The following is a 12,018-nucleotide window of genomic DNA, read 5'->3' on the forward strand; positions in this document are numbered from 1 at the left end:
TAACAGACCCCAGTCCAGTAACTAGCATCAGTACCAACAGACCCCAGTCCAGTAACTAGCATCAGTACCAACAGACCCCAGTCCAGTAACTAGCATCAGTACCAGAACACCCCAGTCCAGTAACTAGCATCAGTACCACATAACAGACCCCAGTCCAGTAACTAGCATCAGTACCACATAACAGACCCCAGTCCAGTTACTAGCATCAGTACCACATAACAGACCCCAGTCCAGTAACTAGCATCAGCATCACATAACAGACCCCAGTCCAGTAACTAGCATCAGTACCACATAACAGACCCCAGTCCAGTAACTAGCATCAGTATCACATAACAGACCCCAGTCCAGTAACTAGCATCAGTACCAACATACCCCAGTCCAGTAACTAGCATCAGTACCACATAACAGACCCCAGTCCAGTAACTAGCATCAGTATCACATAACAGACCCCAGTCCAGTATAACAGACCCCAGTCCAGTAACTAGCATCAGTACCAACAGACCCCAGTCCAGTAACTAGCATCAGTACCACATAACAGACCCCAGTCCAGTAACTAGCATCAGTACCAACAGACCCCAGTCCAGTTACTAGCATCAGTACCAACATACCCCAGTCCAGTAACTAGCATCAGCATCACATAACAGATCCCAGTCCAGTAACTAGCATCAGTATCACATAACAGACCCCAGTCCAGTAACTAGCATAAGTACCAACATACCCCAGTCCAGTAACTAGCATCAGCATCACATAACAAACCCCAGTCCAGTAACTAGCATCAGTACCACATAACAGACCCCAGTCCAGTAACTAGCATCAGTACCACATAACAGACCCCAGTCCAGTAACTAGCATCAGTACCAACAGACCCCAGTCCAGTAACTAGCATCAGTATCACATAACACACCCCAGTCCAGTAACTAGCATCAGTACCAACAGACCCCAGTCCAGTAACTAGCATCAGTACCACATAACAGACCCCAGTCCAGTAACTAGCATCAGTACCACATAACAGACCCCAGTCCAGTAACTAGCATCAGTACCAACAGACCCCAGTCCAGTTACAAGCATCAGTACCAACATACCCCAGTCCAGTAACTAGCATCAGCATCACATAACAGACCCCAGTCCAGTAACTAGCATCAGTACCACATAACAGACCCCAGTCCAGTAACTAGCATCAGTACCACATAACAGACCCCAGTCCAGTAACTAGCATCAGTACCAACATACCCCAGTCCAGTAACTAGCATCAGTATCACATAACAGACCCCAGTCCAGTAACTAGCATCAGTATCACATAACAGACCCCAGTCCAGTAACTAGCATCAGTACCAACAGACCCCAGTCCAGTAACTAGCATCAGTACCACATAACAGACCCCAGTCCAGTAACTAGCATCAGTACCAACAGACCCCAGTCCAGTAACTAGCATCAGTACCACATAACAGACCCCAGTCCAGTAACTAGCATCAGTATCACATAACAGACCCCAGTCCAGTAACTAGCATCAGTACCAACAGACCCCAGTCCAGTTACTAGCATCAGTACCAACATACCCCAGTCCAGTAACTAGCATCAGCATCACATAACAGATCCCAGTCCAGTAACTAGCATCAGTATCACATAACAGACCCCAGTCCAGTAACTAGCATCAGTACCACCATACCCCAGTCCAGTAACTAGCATCAGCATCACATAACAAACCCCAGTCCAGTAACTAGCATCAGTACCACATAACAGACCCCAGTCCAGTAACTAGCAGCAGTACCACATAACAGACCCCAGTCCAGTAACTAGCATCAGTACCAACAGACCCCAGTCCAGTAACTAGCATCAGTATCACATAACACACCCCAGTCCAGTAACTAGCATCAGTACCAACAGACCCCAGTCCAGTAACTAGCATCAGTACCACATAACAGACCCCAGTCCAGTAACTAGCATCAGTACCAACAGACCCCAGTCCAGTAACTATCATCAGTACCAACAGACCCCAGTCCAGTAACTAGCATCAGTACCACATAACAGACCCCAGTCCAGTAACTAGCATCAGTACCACATAACAGACCCCAGTCCAGTAACTAGCATCAGTACCAACAGACCCCAGTCCAGTAACTAGCATCAGTATCACATAACACACCCCAGTCCAGTAACTAGCATCAGTACCAACAGACCCCAGTCCAGTAACTAGCATCAGTACCACATAACAGACCCCAGTCCAGTAACTAGCATCAGTACCAACAGACCCCAGTCCAGTTACAAGCATCAGTACCAACATACCCCAGTCCAGTAACTAGCATCAGCATCACATAACAGACCCCAGTCCAGTAACTAGCATCAGTACCACATAACATACCCCAGTCCAGTAACTAGCATCAGTACCACATAACAGACCCCAGTCCAGTAACTAGCATCAGTATCACATAACAGACCCCAGTCCAGTAACTAGCATCAGTACTAACAGACCCCAGTCCAGTAACTAGCATCAGCATCACATAACAGACCCCAGTCCAGTAACTAGCATCAGTACCACATAACAGACCCCAGTCCAGTAACTAGCATCAGTACCACATAACAGACCCCAGTCCAGTAACTAGCATCAGTACCAACAGACCTCAGTCCAGTAACTAGCATCAGTATCACATAACAGACCCCAGTCCAGTAACTATCATCAGTACCAACAGACCCCAGTCCAGTAACTAGCATCAGCATCACATAACAGACCCCAGTCCAGTAACTAGCATCAGTACCAACAGACCCCAGTCCAGTTACTTGCATCAGTATCACATAACAGACCCCAGTCCAGTAACTAGCATCAGTACCACATAACAGACCCCAGTCCAGTAACTAGCATCAGTACCACATAACAGACCCCAGTCCAGTAACTAGCATCAGTACCAAAAGACCCCAGTCCAGTGACTATTATCAGCATCACATAACAGACCCCAGTCCAGTAACTAGCATCAGTACCAACAGACCCCAGTCCAGTTACTTGCATCAGTATCACATAACAGACCCCAGTCCAGTAACTAGCATCAGTACCACATAACAGACCCCAGTCCAGTAACTAGCATCAGTACCAAAAGACCCCAGTCCAGTGACTAGCATCAGCATCACATAACAGACCCCAGTCCAGTAACTAGCATCAGTACCACATAACAGACCCCAGTCCAGTAACTAGCATCAGTATCACATAACAGACCCCAGTCCAGTAACTAGCATCAGTACTAACAGACCCCAGTCCAGTAACTAGCATCAGCATCACATAACAGACCCCAGTCCAGTAACTAGCATCAGTACCACATAACAGACCCCAGTCCAGTAACTAGCATCAGTACCACATAACAGACCCCAGTCCAGTAACTAGCATCAGTACCAACAGACCTCAGTCCAGTAACTAGCATCAGTATCACATAACAGACCCCAGTCCAGTAACTATCATCAGTACCAACAGACCCCAGTCCAGTAACTAGCATCAGCATCACATAACAGACCCCAGTCCAGTAACTAGCATCAGTACCAACAGACCCCAGTCCAGTTACTTGCATCAGTATCACATAACAGACCCCAGTCCAGTAACTAGCATCAGTACCACATAACAGACCCCAGTCCAGTAACTAGCATCAGTACCAAAAGACCCCAGTCCAGTGACTAGCATCAGCATCACATAACAGACCCCAGTCCAGTAACTAGCATCAGTACCACATAACAGACCCCAGTCCAGTAACTAGCATCAGTACCACATAACAGACCCCAGTCCAGTAACTAGCATCAGTACCAACAGACCCCAGTCCAGTAACTAGCATCAGTACCACATAACAGACCCCAGTCCAGTAACTAGCATCAGTACCACATAACAGACCCCAGTCCAGTAACTAGCATCAGTACCAACAGACCCCAGTCCAGTAACTAGCATCAGTACCACATAACAGACCCCAGTCCAGTAACTAGCATCAGTACCACATAACAGACCCCAGTCCAGTAACTAGCATCAGTACCAACAGACCCCAGTCCAGTAACTAGCATCAGTACCACATAACAGACCCCAGTCCAGTAACTAGCATCAGTACCAACAGACCCCAGTCCAGTAACTAGCATCAGTACCACATAACAGACCCCAGTCCAGTAACTAGCATCAGTACCACATAACAGACCCCAGTCCAGTAACTAGCATCAGTACCACATAACAGACCCCAGTCCAGTAACTAGCATCAGTACCAACAGACCCCAGTCCAGTAACTAGCATCAGTACCACATAACAGACCCCAGTCCAGTAACTAGCATCAGTACCAACAGACCCCAGTCCAGTAACTAGCATCAGTACCACATAACAGACCCCAGTCCAGTAACTAGCATCAGTACCAACAGACCTCAGCCCAGTAACTAGCATCAGTACCACATAACAGACCCCAGTCCAGTAACTAGCATCAGTACCACATAACAGACCCCAGTCCAGTAACGAGCATCAGTACCACATAACAGACCCCAGTCCAGTAACTAGCATCAGTACCACATAACAGACCCCAGTCCAGTAACGAGCATCAGTACCACATAACAGACCCCAGTCCAGTAACTAGCATCAGTACCACATAACAGACCCCAGTCCAGTAACGAGCATCAGTACCACATAACAGACCCCAGTCCAGTAACTAGCATCAGTACCACATAACAGACCCCAGTCCAGTAACGAGCATCAGTACCACATAACAGACCCCAGTCCAGTAACTAGCATCAGTACCACATAACAGACCCCAGTCCAGTAACTAGCATCAGTACCAACAGACCCCAGTCCAGTAACTAGCATCAGTACCACATAACAGACCCCAGTCCAGTAACTAGCATCAGTACCAACAGACCTCAGCCCAGTAACTAGCATCAGTACCACATAACAGACCCCAGTCCAGTAACTAGCATCAGTACCACATAACAGACCCCAGTCCAGTAACTAGCATCAGTACCACATAACAGACCCCAGTCCAGTAACTAGCATCAGTACCAACAGACCCCAGTCCAGTAACTAGCATCAGTACCACATAACAGACCCCAGTCCAGTAACTAGCATCAGTACCAACAGACCTCAGCCCAGTAACTAGCATCAGTACCACATAACAGACCCCAGTCCAGTAACTAGCATCAGTACCAACAGACCCCAGTCCAGTAACTAGCATCAGTACCACATAACAGACCCCAGTCCAGTAACTAGCATCAGTATCACATAACAGACCCCAGTCCAGTAACTAGCATCAGTACCAACAGACCCCAGTCCAGTAACTAGCATCAGTACCACATAACAGACCCCAGTCCAGTAACTAGCATCAGTACCAACAGACCCCAGTCCAGTAACTAGCATCAGTACCAACAGACCCCAGTCCAGTAACTAGCATCAGTACCACATAACATACCCCAGTCCAGTAACTAGCATCAGTACCACATAACAGACCCCAGTCCAGTAACTAGCATCAGTATCACATAACAGACCCCAGTCCAGTAACTAGCATCAGTACTAACAGACCCCAGTCCAGTAACTAGCATCAGCATCACATAACAGACCCCAGTCCAGTAACTAGCATCAGTACCACATAACAGACCCCAGTCCAGTAACTAGCATCAGTACCACATAACAGACCCCAGTCCAGTAACTAGCATCAGTACCAACAGACCTCAGTCCAGTAACTAGCATCAGTATCACATAACAGACCCCAGTCCAGTAACTAGCATCAGTACCAACAGACCCCAGTCCAGTTACTTGCATCAGTATCACATAACAGACCCCAGTCCAGTAACTAGCATCAGTACCACATAACAGACCCCAGTCCAGTAACTAGCATCAGTACCACATAACAGACCCCAGTCCAGTAACTAGCATCAGTACCAAAAGACCCCAGTCCAGTGACTATTATCAGCATCACATAACAGACCCCAGTCCAGTAACTAGCATCAGTACCAACAGACCCCAGTCCAGTTACTTGCATCAGTATCACATAACAGACCCCAGTCCAGTAACTAGCATCAGTACCACATAACAGACCCCAGTCCAGTAACTAGCATCAGTACCAAAAGACCCCAGTCCAGTGACTAGCATCAGCATCACATAACAGACCCCAGTCCAGTAACTAGCATCAGTACCACATAACAGACCCCAGTCCAGTAACTAGCATCAGTATCACATAACAGACCCCAGTCCAGTAACTAGCATCAGTACTAACAGACCCCAGTCCAGTAACTAGCATCAGCATCACATAACAGACCCCAGTCCAGTAACTAGCATCAGTACCACATAACAGACCCCAGTCCAGTAACTAGCATCAGTACCACATAACAGACCCCAGTCCAGTAACTAGCATCAGTACCAACAGACCTCAGTCCAGTAACTAGCATCAGTATCACATAACAGACCCCAGTCCAGTAACTATCATCAGTACCAACAGACCCCAGTCCAGTAACTAGCATCAGCATCACATAACAGACCCCAGTCCAGTAACTAGCATCAGTACCAACAGACCCCAGTCCAGTTACTTGCATCAGTATCACATAACAGACCCCAGTCCAGTAACTAGCATCAGTACCACATAACAGACCCCAGTCCAGTAACTAGCATCAGTACCAAAAGACCCCAGTCCAGTGACTAGCATCAGCATCACATAACAGACCCCAGTCCAGTAACTAGCATCAGTACCACATAACAGACCCCAGTCCAGTAACTAGCATCAGTACCACATAACAGACCCCAGTCCAGTAACTAGCATCAGTACCAACAGACCCCAGTCCAGTAACTAGCATCAGTACCACATAACAGACCCCAGTCCAGTAACTAGCATCAGTACCACATAACAGACCCCAGTCCAGTAACTAGCATCAGTACCAACAGACCCCAGTCCAGTAACTAGCATCAGTACCACATAACAGACCCCAGTCCAGTAACTAGCATCAGTACCACATAACAGACCCCAGTCCAGTAACTAGCATCAGTACCAACAGACCCCAGTCCAGTAACTAGCATCAGTACCACATAACAGACCCCAGTCCAGTAACTAGCATCAGTACCAACAGACCCCAGTCCAGTAACTAGCATCAGTACCACATAACAGACCCCAGTCCAGTAACTAGCATCAGTACCACATAACAGACCCCAGTCCAGTAACTAGCATCAGTACCACATAACAGACCCCAGTCCAGTAACTAGCATCAGTACCAACAGACCCCAGTCCAGTAACTAGCATCAGTACCACATAACAGACCCCAGTCCAGTAACTAGCATCAGTACCAACAGACCCCAGTCCAGTAACTAGCATCAGTACCACATAACAGACCCCAGTCCAGTAACTAGCATCAGTACCAACAGACCTCAGCCCAGTAACTAGCATCAGTACCACATAACAGACCCCAGTCCAGTAACTAGCATCAGTACCACATAACAGACCCCAGTCCAGTAACGAGCATCAGTACCACATAACAGACCCCAGTCCAGTAACTAGCATCAGTACCACATAACAGACCCCAGTCCAGTAACGAGCATCAGTACCACATAACAGACCCCAGTCCAGTAACTAGCATCAGTACCACATAACAGACCCCAGTCCAGTAACGAGCATCAGTACCACATAACAGACCCCAGTCCAGTAACTAGCATCAGTACCACATAACAGACCCCAGTCCAGTAACGAGCATCAGTACCACATAACAGACCCCAGTCCAGTAACTAGCATCAGTACCACATAACAGACCCCAGTCCAGTAACTAGCATCAGTACCAACAGACCCCAGTCCAGTAACTAGCATCAGTACCACATAACAGACCCCAGTCCAGTAACTAGCATCAGTACCAACAGACCTCAGCCCAGTAACTAGCATCAGTACCACATAACAGACCCCAGTCCAGTAACTAGCATCAGTACCACATAACAGACCCCAGTCCAGTAACTAGCATCAGTACCACATAACAGACCCCAGTCCAGTAACTAGCATCAGTACCAACAGACCTCAGTCCAGTAACTAGCATCAGTATCACATAACAGACCCCAGTCCAGTAACTATCATCAGTACCAACAGACCCCAGTCCAGTAACTAGCATCAGCATCACATAACAGACCCCAGTCCAGTAACTAGCATCAGTACCAACAGACCCCAGTCCAGTTACTTGCATCAGTATCACATAACAGACCCCAGTCCAGTAACTAGCATCAGTACCACATAACAGACCCCAGTCCAGTAACTAGCATCAGTACCACATAACAGACCCCAGTCCAGTAACTAGCATCAGTACCAAAAGACCCCAGTCCAGTGACTATTATCAGCATCACATAACAGACCCCAGTCCAGTAACTAGCATCAGTACCAACAGACCCCAGTCCAGTTACTTGCATCAGTATCACATAACAGACCCCAGTCCAGTAACTAGCATCAGTACCACATAACAGACCCCAGTCCAGTAACTAGCATCAGTACCAAAAGACCCCAGTCCAGTGACTAGCATCAGCATCACATAACAGACCCCAGTCCAGTAACTAGCATCAGTACCACATAACAGACCCCAGTCCAGTAACTAGCATCAGTATCACATAACAGACCCCAGTCCAGTAACTAGCATCAGTACTAACAGACCCCAGTCCAGTAACTAGCATCAGCATCACATAACAGACCCCAGTCCAGTAACTAGCATCAGTACCACATAACAGACCCCAGTCCAGTAACTAGCATCAGTACCACATAACAGACCCCAGTCCAGTAACTAGCATCAGTACCAACAGACCTCAGTCCAGTAACTAGCATCAGTACCACATAACAGACCCCAGTCCAGTAACTAGCATCAGTACCACATAACAGACCCCAGTCCAGTAACTAGCATCAGTACCACATAACAGACCCCAGTCCAGTAACTAGCATCAGTACCACATAACAGACCCCAGTCCAGTAACTAGCATCAGTACCACATAACAGACCCCAGTCCAGTAACTAGCATCAGTACCACATAACAGACCCCAGTCCAGTAACTAGCATCAGTACCACATAACAGACCCCAGTCCAGTAACTAGCATCAGTACCACATAACAGACCCCAGTCCAGTAACTAGCATCAGTATCACATAACAGACCCCAGTCCAGTAACTAGCATCAGTACCACATAACAGACCCCAGTCCAGTAACTAGTATCAGTACCAACAGACCCCAGTCCAGTTACTAGCATCAGTATCACATAACAGACCCCAGTCCAGTTACTAGCATCAGTACCACATAACAGACCCCAGTCCAGTTACTAGTATCAGTACCAACAGACCCCAGTCCAGTTACTAGCATCAGTATCACATAACAGACCCCAGTCCAGTAACTAGTATCAGTACCAACAGACCCCAGTCCAGTTACTAGCATCAGTATCACATAACAGACCCCAGTCCAGTTACTAGCATCAGTACCACATAACAGACCCCAGTCCAGTAACTAGTATCAGTACCAACAGACCCCAGTCCAGTTACTAGCATCAGTATCACATAACAGACCCCAGTCCAGTTACTAGTATCAGTACCAACAGACCCCAGTCCAGTTACTAGCATCAGTATCACATAACAGACCCCAGTCCAGTTACTAGCATCAGTACCACATAACAGACCCCAGTCCAGTTACTAGCATCAGTACCACATAACAGACCCCAGTCCAGTTACTAGCATCAGTACCAACAGACCCCAGTCCAGTAACTAGCATCAGTACCACATAACAGACCCCAGTCCAGTAACTAGCATCAGTACCAACAGACCCCAGTCCAGTAACTAGCATCAGTACCACATAACAGACCCCAGTCCAGTAACTAGCATCAGTACCAACAGACCTCAGCCCAGTAACTAGCATCAGTACCACATAACAGACCCCAGTCCAGTAACTAGCATCAGTACCACATAACAGACCCCAGTCCAGTAACTAGCATCAGTACCACATAACAGACCCCAGTCCAGTAACTAGCATCAGTACCACATAACAGTACAAAGTACAAAACTCCAAACGAATCATGCTTTTAACTCAGCCAGTCTTTCATTCCAAACCTGTCATTGTTCATTCATTTGGATTTCTAAACATCTCTCACCACAAAAATATAAGTTCATTGTGAAATGTAATGAGAACATTGGTTTAATCACCACCTTAATCACCAGATTACAGTAGATTACTGTAGATTACTGTAGATTACTGTAGATTACAGTAAATTACTGTAGATTACTGTAGATTACAGTAGATTACTGTAGATTACTGTAGATTACAGTTTTCACATTAAACAATATACTTCCATTACCCAATACAATTGACAGAAAATCTATCATTTCCATAATATCTATCCAAGATGTGATCAGTTAAGGCATCCTCTTCAATCATTCATGCAAATATATTGATATTTGTTATATTCTGTAATTGCATGTAACCAAATGTAAGAAATTCAATTAAATTAAATGACTGAAAATAAAAACATAACATTTAGAATGCATTAATTTGCATCAAGCCTGTCTTGAGCATTTGGCCATAAATTCTCATCCACATCACAATGAATATCCTCATTGTTCATGCGGCAGGGTAGCAGCAGGGTAGCCTAGTGGTTAGAGCGTTGGACTAGTAACCGAAAGGCTGCAAGTTCTAAACCCCCGAGCTGACAAGGTACAAATCTGTCGTTCTGCTACCTGAACAGGCAGTTAACCCACTGTTCCTAGACCAGTTAACCCACTGTTCCTAGACCAGTTAACCCACTGTTCCTAGACCAGTTAACCCACTGTTCCTAGACCGTCATTGAAAATAAGAATCTGTTCTTAAGTAAAATAAAGGTAAAATTAAATTAAATGCACTGCATGGCGAGTCCAAGCATGACACTGGTCTGCATTGATGTCGTTGCCTCATCCATGGCCAGAAGGAGGATCATGGGGATGGCGATCGTACACCTTCCACCTCCACGCTTGAAAAAACATCCTCAATAGGGTTGAGGAAAGGAGATTATGGGAGCTGGTATCGGGGATGGGCCCGAAACCATGCCTGATCCACTTCTGCATGGTGGAACCTGACGTCGTCCCACACAATGACACGGGTGACCGTTTCACTTTGACAGGCCTCCTCAGCTTCATTGAGGATGAATGTGGCGTTGTAGGATCCAAGAAATGGCCTACGTCCTGCCATCATCAGAGATAGCTGATATTTCTCCACGTTGGCCAGGCACTTGGGCGGTCGCTCACCCGTTGGCCGATGAGGTTCCACCCACGACGTTTTGGCCAGATTGAAGCTTCATCAATAAAGATATACAGTTGAAGTCGGAAGTTTATATACACCTTAGCCAAATACATTTACACTCAGTTTTTCACAATTCCTGACATTTAATCCTGGTAAGATTTCCCTGTCTTAGGTCAGCTAGGATGACCACTTTATTTTAAGAATGTGAAATGTCAGAATAATAGTGGAGAGAAGGATTTATTTCAGCTTTTATTTCTTTCATCACATTCCCAGTGGGTTAGAAGTTAATTAACATACACACAATTAGTATTTGGTAGCATTGCCTTTAAATTGTTCTTTCTTGGAAAGAACAGGCATCATCTTGGAAAGAACAGGCATCATCTTGGAAAGAACAGGCATCATCTTGGAAAGAACAGGCCTCATCTTGGAAAGAACAGGCATCATCTTGGAAAGAACAGGCATCATCTTGGAAAGAACAGGCCTCATCTTGGAAAGAACAGGCATCAAGAAGTTGGCTCCAGGGTGCCTATCTAACACAAGTTTTTCAACATTTGAAGATGCCCTTTTGTTAAGTTTGATCATTTCATCTACCTCTGCGTTGTTATTTATTTAGTTGTTCATTTTCACATTTTTCACAAAATGACCTGTTAAGGAGCATATGCATCTTCTTCCAGGAAAAGGTTCTATTTAAAACAATAATAAGGTTAACTAACAGATGCTGAGAGTTCCTAGAAGTAGCAGCCAGCTGGGGCCCTGACCTGGCAAGCGATGCCCAAACTTCATGATGATCTTCTCCCCAGTAGGCCGCTGTCCATCACTCAGTCTCC

The sequence above is a fragment of the Oncorhynchus tshawytscha genome, linkage group LG03, assembly GCF_018296145.1.
Source record: "Oncorhynchus tshawytscha isolate Ot180627B linkage group LG03, Otsh_v2.0, whole genome shotgun sequence".
NCBI classification, from domain to species: Eukaryota; Metazoa; Chordata; class Actinopteri; order Salmoniformes; family Salmonidae; genus Oncorhynchus; species Oncorhynchus tshawytscha.